The sequence below is a fragment of the Cupressus sempervirens genome, chromosome 9 (genome assembly GCF_028749045.1).
Source record: "Cupressus sempervirens isolate cs-2001-9-10 chromosome 9, ASM2874904v1, whole genome shotgun sequence".
NCBI lineage: Eukaryota > Viridiplantae > Streptophyta > Pinopsida > Cupressales > Cupressaceae > Cupressus > Cupressus sempervirens.
The window spans coordinates 230,749,395-230,760,477 of NC_143126.1; the positions used below are offsets into that span (position 1 = coordinate 230,749,395).

The 11,083-nt window shown below is 40.3% G+C and overlaps 1 pseudogene; it reads right to left on the reverse strand.

The window, feature by feature from the left end:
- The window catches only part of LOC149538343 (small ribosomal subunit protein eS24z pseudogene), a 48,843-nt pseudogene extending 44,349 nt beyond the window's left edge, over positions 1-4,494 (reverse strand).
- Positions 4,495-11,083: the final 6,589 nt, after the last annotated feature.

The window sequence follows — 11,083 nt, forward strand, 5'->3', positions numbered from 1 at the left end:
TTAATATAGTTAATACAATTACACATATATGTAGAAAGTAAATAATTATGTGCACTTTATATTTATATTAAAATTAAAATTTTACCTGCTGCTCTTGACTCTCTCCAGGCTCTCCCTGCTACATGAGGTCAACAAATGATGACACGTCTATCTCATCACTACCATCACCACGGGCAACGTATACATCATCATCAAAATCTGCACCCTCAGCATAATGGCCATCGTGTGCTGCACTAGGATCGCTCTGGGGGCCTATGCATATGCCTCCACAGCTAGTACAAACATGTCCAAGTGGAGGAGCATGTACCGCCTGCATCCACTACTGTACTAAATTTCATGAAAGGGCACTGAAATGGGTAAAAGCAAATGAAATTGCATGATTATGGTGAGGAGCAAGCACAATAGGTGCAGGAAGAGGTACAAGGGGCTTAGCTCACCTGCGGTTTCTTGTTTTGTCACTCAGCTTTGCCCCAGGCCTATCCTGAGGCATCCCTATACCAACCCCCTGAAATTCTTTCATATCAAGATAGTTGGGTTTCAAACCCAACTCAAACTCAGCCCATAAATTCCTAAGGAAGTAAATGGGCACCTCATGATTAGCGTGTGGTGGATGGTCAAATACCATCCACCACCGCTCCAAAAAATGTTCTGCTATGCACGGATGTGTACACCACCTAATGGAAATGCGAGGCTTCTTCTCACTAAAATGTTCACCTGTCTTAGGGTTTACAAAATAATGTTGAAAATTTCCTTTACCTATATGTAGGTTATAAACCTCTCTATATGATAAGCCATCAGAGTAGAACGCACGCATGCTTTCCCTCCATGATCTAAATGAATCGATTTCTACATCAAAATGATGAATAGAGTCAACCATGCCTTGCATGCTATCTACAAGATGTAGTAGGTGACAGGGCGGTGCCTCTCACGTTGAATAGCCTCTATATCACTCATGAGGTCATGGAGGTTACGCCTCATGGTCTCGCAGAGCTCATCTACGGTGGGTGGTGGAGGTGTGGGTGGGGGTGGAGGTGGAGGTGGAGGTGGAGGTGGAGATGGAGGTGTCGGAGGTGGGGGTATGGGAGGGGGAGGGGGTGGCGGTGGGTCCGTCAAATATAATCTGCATATATATTTAAACAACATAAAACATAAAACACATCAAAAATACATCACAACATAATACATGTATGACAAAATTACTATTTAATAAAATTTAAATCTAAAATTTATCAACTAGATCTATATAAATGCACATATCTTTATTAAAATTATATCAATTAATATATAAATAAAGTTAATCACTTAAGTCAAATTAAACATTAAATACTAAATTTTTAAGTATGAACTCATTATGGTTTATACATGTTCATGTCTCAGGATGAAACAAAGTTACGATTATGACAAGGTTATGGTTTACAATTTTGTTATGTTAACAGTTTTCATGATGGCTAAGCTTAAGATTATTATAATTATTGTGATCCTTTAATGTTAGGGAACTTTCTTAGGATTATGGTTTTAGTTACAATTATATTTACCTATATCGGATATTTATTATGGTCCTAAGAAGAGAGTTAAGGTTACAATTATCTAATGAAAGCTTAGAGATAGAATTATGAATTGATTAAAAAATATTTATGATTGTAGTTTGAATCCTAACTATTATCCGCTTTTTAACATAAGTAGTTTTCTATCAACAATGACACATCGAACATGAAAAAACATTAAATACCAAGGACAAAGGCAAAGACAATTATGCTATATATATAGAAAGGATAGAACAAACTTCACAATTCTTCAAAGAATCTAAAATCTATCACATGACATTATTGTTGTAAAGTAGGTCATATGAAATTCTACAAAAAGTAACTGGCTGATAAAAAATTGTTCTTGGAAAGGTGTCAAAAATTCTCAAGTACAAATCTCAACACTTAAAATAGGCATCCCCATTAACTAAGTCACCTAGGGATGAGGGGAATTTTGGGGCTTTTGGGAATGAGGGGAAAATTCTACTATATAGAAAGGATACGAAAAACATCATGATTCTTCAAAGAATCAAAATCTAAAACTTAACTCATGCATTATTGTTGTAAACCTGGTCATATGAAGTTCTACAAAAAGTAGTTGGCTAATAAAAAATATTCTCTAGAAAGGTGTCAAAAACACTCATGTCATAGAGCACATGCTAACAATTTCTCCATTATTGATCAGATGATAGAATTATTAGCAGAAGTTTAGATTACATTGCACACAAACAAGATGTTACAAGAAAAATGGGACAAGACAATGGCACTAATTCTAAAGGTATGTTCTGACTTCTTGTAACATTTTGGAATAACCATGTAAAATTCACCTTTGGAATTTACATTAGAAAGGGGGAAAAGATATAAAGGTTAAAATATAAGAAGTTTCATATAATGTGTAAAGTATATTGAGTATATATGTATGGGGAAGCACTATCATATTATGTACATATACAAGTATTGAGATAAACATCTCTTACAAAAGCAATTTCAGAAGATCTCAAAAATAGAGTATGGCACCAAGTTGAAAACCTTCTTGCAAACTATAAGTGTAGATCATGTCAGGTAATGAACTAATTTACATGTGAACCCTATCCCTAACCATGTATAATAATCCTAATTTTGATCATAATCCATAATTCATTATCTTATGAAGCTTTGGCTATCCATTTTATTGCCAAAGTAATCCCTTGGCTATCCACGAAATGGTCCTAATAGATTTATATGGAAGACCAAATTGATTTAAATAAAATGAGCAGGAAGAAGACTACTTGAATTCTACCAACCAAAGTGAGATAATTAGAGTTCCAGTTGTGCAGTTTTCCAAAGATTTTCTTGTTGATATAAAGACACATTTCATTTATATGTTAGGGTTTACTACAGATGGAATCCCTAGGTACCTAACCACTTAATTATGAAATCTCCATCCAATACCATATTTACTACACAAGGTAGGGGACTCAATATTTAGCCCCAATAAGATCGATGTAGAGACATAAATCTTACTACCAGATACAAAGAAAAGAGGTCCAATTTGATCATTGAATGACTCGTGTTGCACTCTTCTAGCTTAAAAAGAATACAAATATATTATCAAAAAACTATGTACATTAGATACTTATTAATTATTTGGAGAGTATATCCTCTAACTTTTAGAGACAACTGGTTATCTCTAAGGAGATAATGTAATGAATCAATGTTCAACAATAAAAAATAAAGAGGATGCAAGAGGACACCCTTTCATAATTGATCTAGAGAGTCCTAAAAATTATGATCTAACCCCATTAATTTCTTTACTAAAACCTATTGTCTCTTAGGTTTGCACCCTTGTCCAAGGCCTATGCACGAGGACAACCTAGTGAAACATGGAAACAACCTCCAAGCTGTGGGACTTGAACTGCGAGGTTGAGTCTCCGGAGAAGGTCGACTTCCTCTTACTGTCAGGGCACACCTATCTATTCTCAGAAGGGAAAGGGAGAAAGAGAGCATTAAATCAAATCTACCTAGTCTAATCTAAGGTGGTGATGCACCCAAACAGAGTGTTTAGACTCGTTCATTACCCAAATATGCACTATGGAACTAGGGTAACATTCAAGGTCATACATTTGTTCAGACTTATATCAACCAACAGCCACATACAGATCAGGAGACCAACTGAATAACACCAGGAACAGAAGATTTCACTTGTATATTATTCAATAGGCCAAAGATAGATATAGTATGCAGACCACTGATCTCAACAATGCATCAAAGAGAGGCAAAACAATACACATACATATTGATGGCTGAAAGAGATGATACAGGATGTTCATCTAGCTCATAGACAAAGGGATTTTTACACTGCAAATTTGCAAGCAGCAGCAGAGAAATCAAGAACAGTCGACCCTTACAAAATGTACAAAATCTACCTTTATAGTTCAGGCATAATTGAGATCTTTTTACTACTGAAATGACCCTGCAACTACCTACCATTGAGTCCCATAAAAGACAATCATGGAAAAAATCTCCAAAAAATTTGATCTCTTTCGCCAATAATGTCTTGAGAAGACTGAAAACGGTGCCATAACTGCGCTCCGACCTGGTAGATGGATCAACGGATGGATGGAGTGTCATTCTGTGTTTTACATTTACTCTAGTAGGTTGAGATTGATCATGGAGATCAGATCGCATGACAAAATTGATTATCTTCGCTTCCTAGTTCATGAATCCGTCGAAGTCAAAAGGTCGACTAGGCTCCTTATTCATCGACTAGGCCACGCGGGCCAATTGCATTTCTTTATTTTTCCACCTGGAGGTCCTCCCATGGTTAACCATCCCTCATTGGACTAACTATGCCACCTTGAATACTATCATGACTGTGATGGTTACACTAACCACCAACCGACATCCTAGACTGCGCTGACAGGGCACGTGTCAACAAGGCACTGTGTCGCCAATATAACCCTCGCACATCTTCGCCATAGCGCGATGGCATCTACCGTGAATTGGCCTTGATCCAACGATCATGGAGACTCGTCATTCTGTAACCCCTTTCTCTTGTGAATCACTAGGCCCGCGGCACATGTGGCATTTCCCTATTGGTTCGATGAAACACTAGCTGGCAACCTAAGACCTGATCCATAGAGTGACCGCATGTCAGCTAGGTGCCATGTCGCTATGCGGAAATCAAGACCAAATTCCCATAATGCTATAGCACCCACTAACAGCATGCCTTGACCTTTACATGTGTCCCCATCTGATTCTCCACGCCGACTGCACTTGCACAGTACCCGCTGGGACCCATCCGTCTGATCATTTCTTGCCATGGTGAACTTTTCGCTTGGGCGCTATGTCACCATTAGAAAATGCATGAGTTTTCCGTTGGCACCATAGCACCTCACCGTGTTTTTTTAAACCTCTGGGCCGTAAACCTGTCTGCCCGCCACGAAACCTCTGACCTGCCATACTCTGCGACCTGCGACCGGACCCATCCCACTCATTGCCATATTTGTAACTGCACCACACCTTGGACAACACCTGGCGATCCTTGGTGAGACCTGGTCCTGTCGCTATGATAAAATCCACACATCTTCGCTATAGCGAGATGGCACCATCCGTTGATGCGACCAAATCTGATGATCATGAGGACTCATCGTACCTCGTGCTTTTGCCCTCCATGTCAATACGTTTGGCATTGCTTTGAGACATGGCCCCACCTGACACGCATCACTAGGGTGCGATGTCACTGTCATAACCCTCAAACAACTCCTCCATAGCGCGATGGTGCTTACCGTTGATCCGAGTTGATCCGACGATGGTGAATGTAAGCCCCGACTGTGTTAGCCGTGCCGACAGGAACTCTGACCTAGCACACGTGGCTCCTCTTGATTCGTTACCGCAACACCTGATTCCTCCGATCGTTAAAATTCATCATCGTGACTATTTCTACCGGGCGCTATGTCGCTATGGAGATTTTTCGGCCGATTTGCGATAGCGACATAGCGCCAAGGGCGTTAAGAACCTTTTCTGACCCACGGAATGCCAGACCCACCCCTGAAACATGTCATCAGGGCGTCATCGTGCTATAATAAATATCGTGCATTTCCATTATAGCGCGATGGCACCAACCGTTGGTCTGCTTAGATCTGACAGCCAAAAACTTGCAGGTTGTAGCATTAAAATACCAACTCTGAGACTAACCGTTGAATAAGCCGTGCGTTTGAATCTAAATCCTTGGCAGTAAAACTAGGGGTAACACTTCTAGTGACTCGTAGGGGGCATGAGCCTGCTCAATGCATGACCAGTGCGTGAGAATAATCCATTGGGCCATGGAGTCAGAAAAGAGGGCCCAAAAGTTATGGAACTGAGAGCTGCAAGAAACCCTATCCCTTAATGAGGAAATCAAAACATTAAAGAACCCTTGAACTCTGGCTCAGTCTTGCGACTTGAAAACAACAAAAAAAAAAGGACCCCCTCAGCAACCTGAGACTTGTCAAAACTTTGGGAACTGGCGACTTCAAGAAATGAGTCATGTGCACGCGCACTTATTGTAAAACAGGAACAACAGGAAGCAACTAAACTAACTATGTACATGGATTCACAACTTTTTCAAAGACAGGGCTTCAAATGGATCTGATTGACTGGAATGGGCAGAATTCCACCATTTGGCCTACTTAGCTGGAACGCATTGGCCTATTTGCAACCAGAGATCAGATAAGGGCCACTCCATAGTGGATCAAATTTGGAGTGCCTTCCTAGTTTTGCTCTGTCTGAGTCCCACTTGAGAACTAAATCTCCCTCTCTGAAGATTCTGGCCCTTGCCCTCTTATCAAAACTCTTCTTCATCTATTGTTGGTGTATCTCCAAGGTTTGCATAGCTTTGTTTCTCTTTTCTTCCAATTCAATCAACTCTACCATTCTCACTAACATGGAACTGTTATCAACCAATTCCAGCTGATGAGCCAACTCCAAGGATGGGAATTCCAACGAGATTGGAAGTCTGGCCTCCCTACCATATACCAGCACAAAAGGTGAATTCCCAATAGATCTCTTAGGTGTTATCCTATCAGCCCACAGAGCAGTCCTTAATTTTTTATGCCAGACCCTCTGATTGTCTTCTATCATTCTCCTTATGACTCTGATCAGATTTTTGTTGGACGATTCGGCTAAACCATTGCCCCGTGGGTAGTAATTCGATGATGCGCTCAAATACATATTGTGACTCATTGCCCATGCACAAATCTGGGTTCCAACAAAATATTTGGCATTATCTAAGATGATAGTAGAAGGAGCTCCAAACCTAGATACAATTCCATCAAGGAATTCAACAACTGATGGCTCTATAGCATCCTTCAAGGCAACTGCCTCTGTCCACCTAGTGAAATAATCGGTAGCAGCCAAGATCCATTTATGACCTGCACTAGATGGAGGATTAATGGGGCCTATAAAATCCAACCCCCACTAGGTGAAGGACTGATCCACCTGAATGGGGTGAAGAGGAAGAGCTGCAAGTCTCTGTTTGCCTGAGAAAAAAGCACATTTCTCACATTTTCTCACATACCTATAAAAATCATGGAACAGAGATGGCCAATAATATCCAGCCATCATGATCTTCATGGTGATTGTTCTTGCAGAGAAGTGGCCACCATCAGAGCCATCATGAAGTTCTTTAATCAACCTCTCGACCTGATCCTCTTCAATACATCTCAACAAGGTCCCATTAAAATCCCTCCTGAATAGGATATCATCAATCACAACATAGGGAATGGATTGCAGTCTATATTGTCTTCTTTTAGCTTTGTCCAATCCTTGAGGGTATCCATTCCCTGATAAAAAATTTCTCATGTCATCCATCCAGCTCCTTGGGGTATTAACATTCCTTTCCTCCTGCTGCTCTGCAATTACCATAGTAGTCCCTTCATCCAAATCCTGACTTGATAACATTTCTTTGCATAATCCTCTCCCTCTTACCAATTTGGTAATCTGAATATCAACATCATATTCCATTACCCTAGTGATCCATCCAGCTCTTTTTTCATTGATGTCCTTGCTTAACAGGAAGTCTTTTACACTCGCATGGGGCACCAACAAATGGATCCTATTGTGGGATAAGAGGTGTCTAAATTTCTTCAAGGCTCTAATGACTGCAAGAGCTTGCTTCTCAACAAAGCTATACTTATCTTCATATTCCTTGAGTCCTTCACTAAAGAAGGCTATGGGCTGCTCCTCATTCTTGTCATTTGTCTGAGTCAAGATAGCAGAAACACTTGACTCACCACCTAAATTGTAGAGGATGAAATCTCTCTCAAAATTTGGGTTCATGAGAGTGGGGGCTGAGGCTTTGGCTGCCTTAATTTCTTCAAAACTCTCCTTCCCCTCCTTGGTCCATGAGAAGACCATATCTTTCTTAAGCATGGCTGTGAGGGGTTTCACCGTGATGGCAAGATTAGGAATAAACCTCCTTACAAAATTTATCCTACCAAGGAAACTTTGCAGCCCTTTCTTGTGTTTAGGGAGAGGAAGGGCAAGTATTGCTTTTGTTCTTTCTGGATCAATGGTCAACCCATCCTTAGATACAATGTGTCCCAGTAATTTTCCTTAGCTTGTAGCAAAGACACACTTGGCTGGGTTGAGGGAAACCCAAAACTCTCTACATCTTAGAAATACCTGTCTGAAATGATCAAGATGATCTTTTACATTCTTGGAATATACAGTTATATCATCAAGGTATACAAAGACAAACTTGTCGATTAATCTTTTGAAAGCTACCTCCATTGCCTTTTGGAATGTGGCACCTGCATTTGTCAGTCCAAATGGCATCTTGCAATAAGCATAGGTGCCCCATTTAGTAGTAAATGTTGTCTTATATCTGTCAGATTCTTTAACCAACACTTGGTTATAACCAGAAAATCGATCAAGAAAAGAGAACCTCCTTGACCCACTGACCTTGGACAGAATTTGCTCCATAGAAGGGAGAGGATGGTGATCCTTAAGGGAAGCCTGATTAAGATCCCTAAAGTCCACACACAATTCGATTTCCCCATTCTTCTTCCTTATAGGGACAAGTTTAGCCACCCATGATGAGTGTTTGATAGGAAAAATTATGTTAGCTTCAATCAACTTGGATAGTTCCTTCCTCATTAAGGGTTCAATCTTGGGATTCACTGGCCTCTATTTTTGCCTTACTAGTTTGACCCTATCAACTAAATCTATGGTATGCTGAAACAAACTAGGGTCAAACCCCTTTAAGTCATCATACGTCCAAGCAAACACATCATTAAATTCTTGAGATGTTAAGACATTTTCCATCAGCAATAGTAACTAGAGCATGATCATCCTTTTCTGCAGCTAGATTTATTCCTTTGCCTCTTGTTTGATCATTAGGATTAAAGACACTGTCCAAGGTAATGAGACCCTTGGGCAACTTGTTGAAACTGAGGTGAATGATATGATCACCATACTGATCTTGTAGTCTTGACTGATTTCTTTCTGAAAATTCTGCTTCATTCTGCAAGAAACTCACAATCTGCTCATTAGACTCAAACACCTGCCAATGAGTATTATTATCAGGAACAACAGGCCTTACTACCACCCTTAGTTGTTGCTTCTTCTATTCCTCAAGATTCCCTGGCACATCATAAGATGCACCCACCGCTGCAAGTCTATCAGCATATTTTTTTTCTTTCCTAGGAATGCTCTGGATATTAAATGCTTGGAAACCCTCAAGAAAATCCCAGACTCTGTGTTTGTAAGACTTGAGCAAGCCATTTTTGGTGATATTCTAATTTCTCACTTGGTTCACTACCAACTCATTGTCTCCATATACTTTCAAGGCTTGAATTCCCCTCTTTTGGGCAAGTAGGAGACCTTGGATCAAGGATTCATACTCAGCCACATTATTGGTACAACTGAATTGGAGCCTAAAGAGAAGTAGTATCTTATTTGTGCAGGAGAGATCAGCATAACACCAGCCCTTGCTCCATTTCTATTCCTTGAGCCATCAAAGTACATATTCCATATTCCACTCATGTCATCACTAGCTCCAACAAGATCAGGAACTTGAGCCTCCTTCTCTATTATGCAATATGTACTAAGGCCTATCTCAAGAGTTTCTGACATAGGCTCAAACTGACATGTATTTGCCCACTCATCTAAGAAGAAATCAGGAATCTCTACTATGGAGGTGGCAGGCTCATTTACTATGTCATTTTCATCTATCTCCAAAATGGGGCAATTCATATTAATGAAGTTGGGAGCATAGGGTTCAGTGTGATGAAGGGCTTGAGGTTCTGCTCTAATTGAAGCATTGGCCCCATATCTAGTCTTAAATGACATATAAGACCAATCAATAGATATGAATCCACCTATTTGGGCAGTGAAGTCTCTTGAAAGATAGATGGCAAAATAGGGCTTGACTTCAGCAACAGATATGTCTTGAATCACAGTACAACCAGGGCATGCATGTAGGGCCATTTCCACATTCCTAAGGATGCCTACGGTTTTGACAGTACTCCCATCTAGTTGTAACACATCCCTAATAATGGGTTCATATTTCATTCCTAAAGCATTAGCAACACACCTAGGCATTACTAAGCTGCTAGCCCCTAAATCTATCATGCAATTATGGACTAACTTGCCCCCTATAATCAGAGAAACATAGAATGGAGGAGGTCTAACCTTTTTATTTGTCTCCACATCGCCTGATGGTTGTACTAAACTAGTGTCACTCTCCATGGTAGATGACTGATCTTTGGGTTTGATCTTTTCCAATTCTTGTTGCAACATCCTTTTCTGCATTGGTATGGTGGCAACTGCATCCCACATGGAAATGCTTACACTGGTTTTCTTCATTTGCTCTACCACACTCAAGGGTGCATTAGGAATTTTGGTAGAAATTTTGGAAGCTATACCCACGAGAGGTTGAGATGGAGCAACATAGGGATCACTTGCATCCTCCTTTCTTGGACCTTGCCTTTGCTGTTGTGAAGTGTTTGTCTGCTCATTTGCTTTTTGTGTATGAGTTATAACACTCGAAGTTGAGGCCTGCTCAGGAGAAAGGGGGGCAGTATGTTCCATGGCTCTCTTCTTGCTTCTTGTGTTATGAGCAATGGAATGCTAGTTTACATTACAATGCTCCTCCATCTGGTGATTCATAAAAGAGCAATCACCCTGCCTCTGAATATATGAGGCCTCATTGGGATGATCTTCCTTGTATGATTGCTTTACTGCGGACTCTTGGACAGTTAGGGCCAAATAAGATTCTGCCTTCTGACATAGGAAATAGGTATAAGAATAGTTACATGAAGGATAGAATTCTTGATCTTGGGCTAAGTTATTTTGAGGAATTAAAGCTCTACTCTGATTTGAGCTTGAAGCAGCAACATGACTATTTTGCCTATTCTGATCAAAAGAACTATTCCAAAGATTAGGAGGCCTACCACCACTTGGAGCCTGATGTTGTAATTGGGGAGGCTTGCCACTTTGGGCTTGCTGCCTTTCTAAGGCCACCACCTTGTTACTCATTTTTTGTATTAGAGAAAAACTATCCTCTAATCTCTTCCCTTGGTCCTTCAACCCCTTCTCCT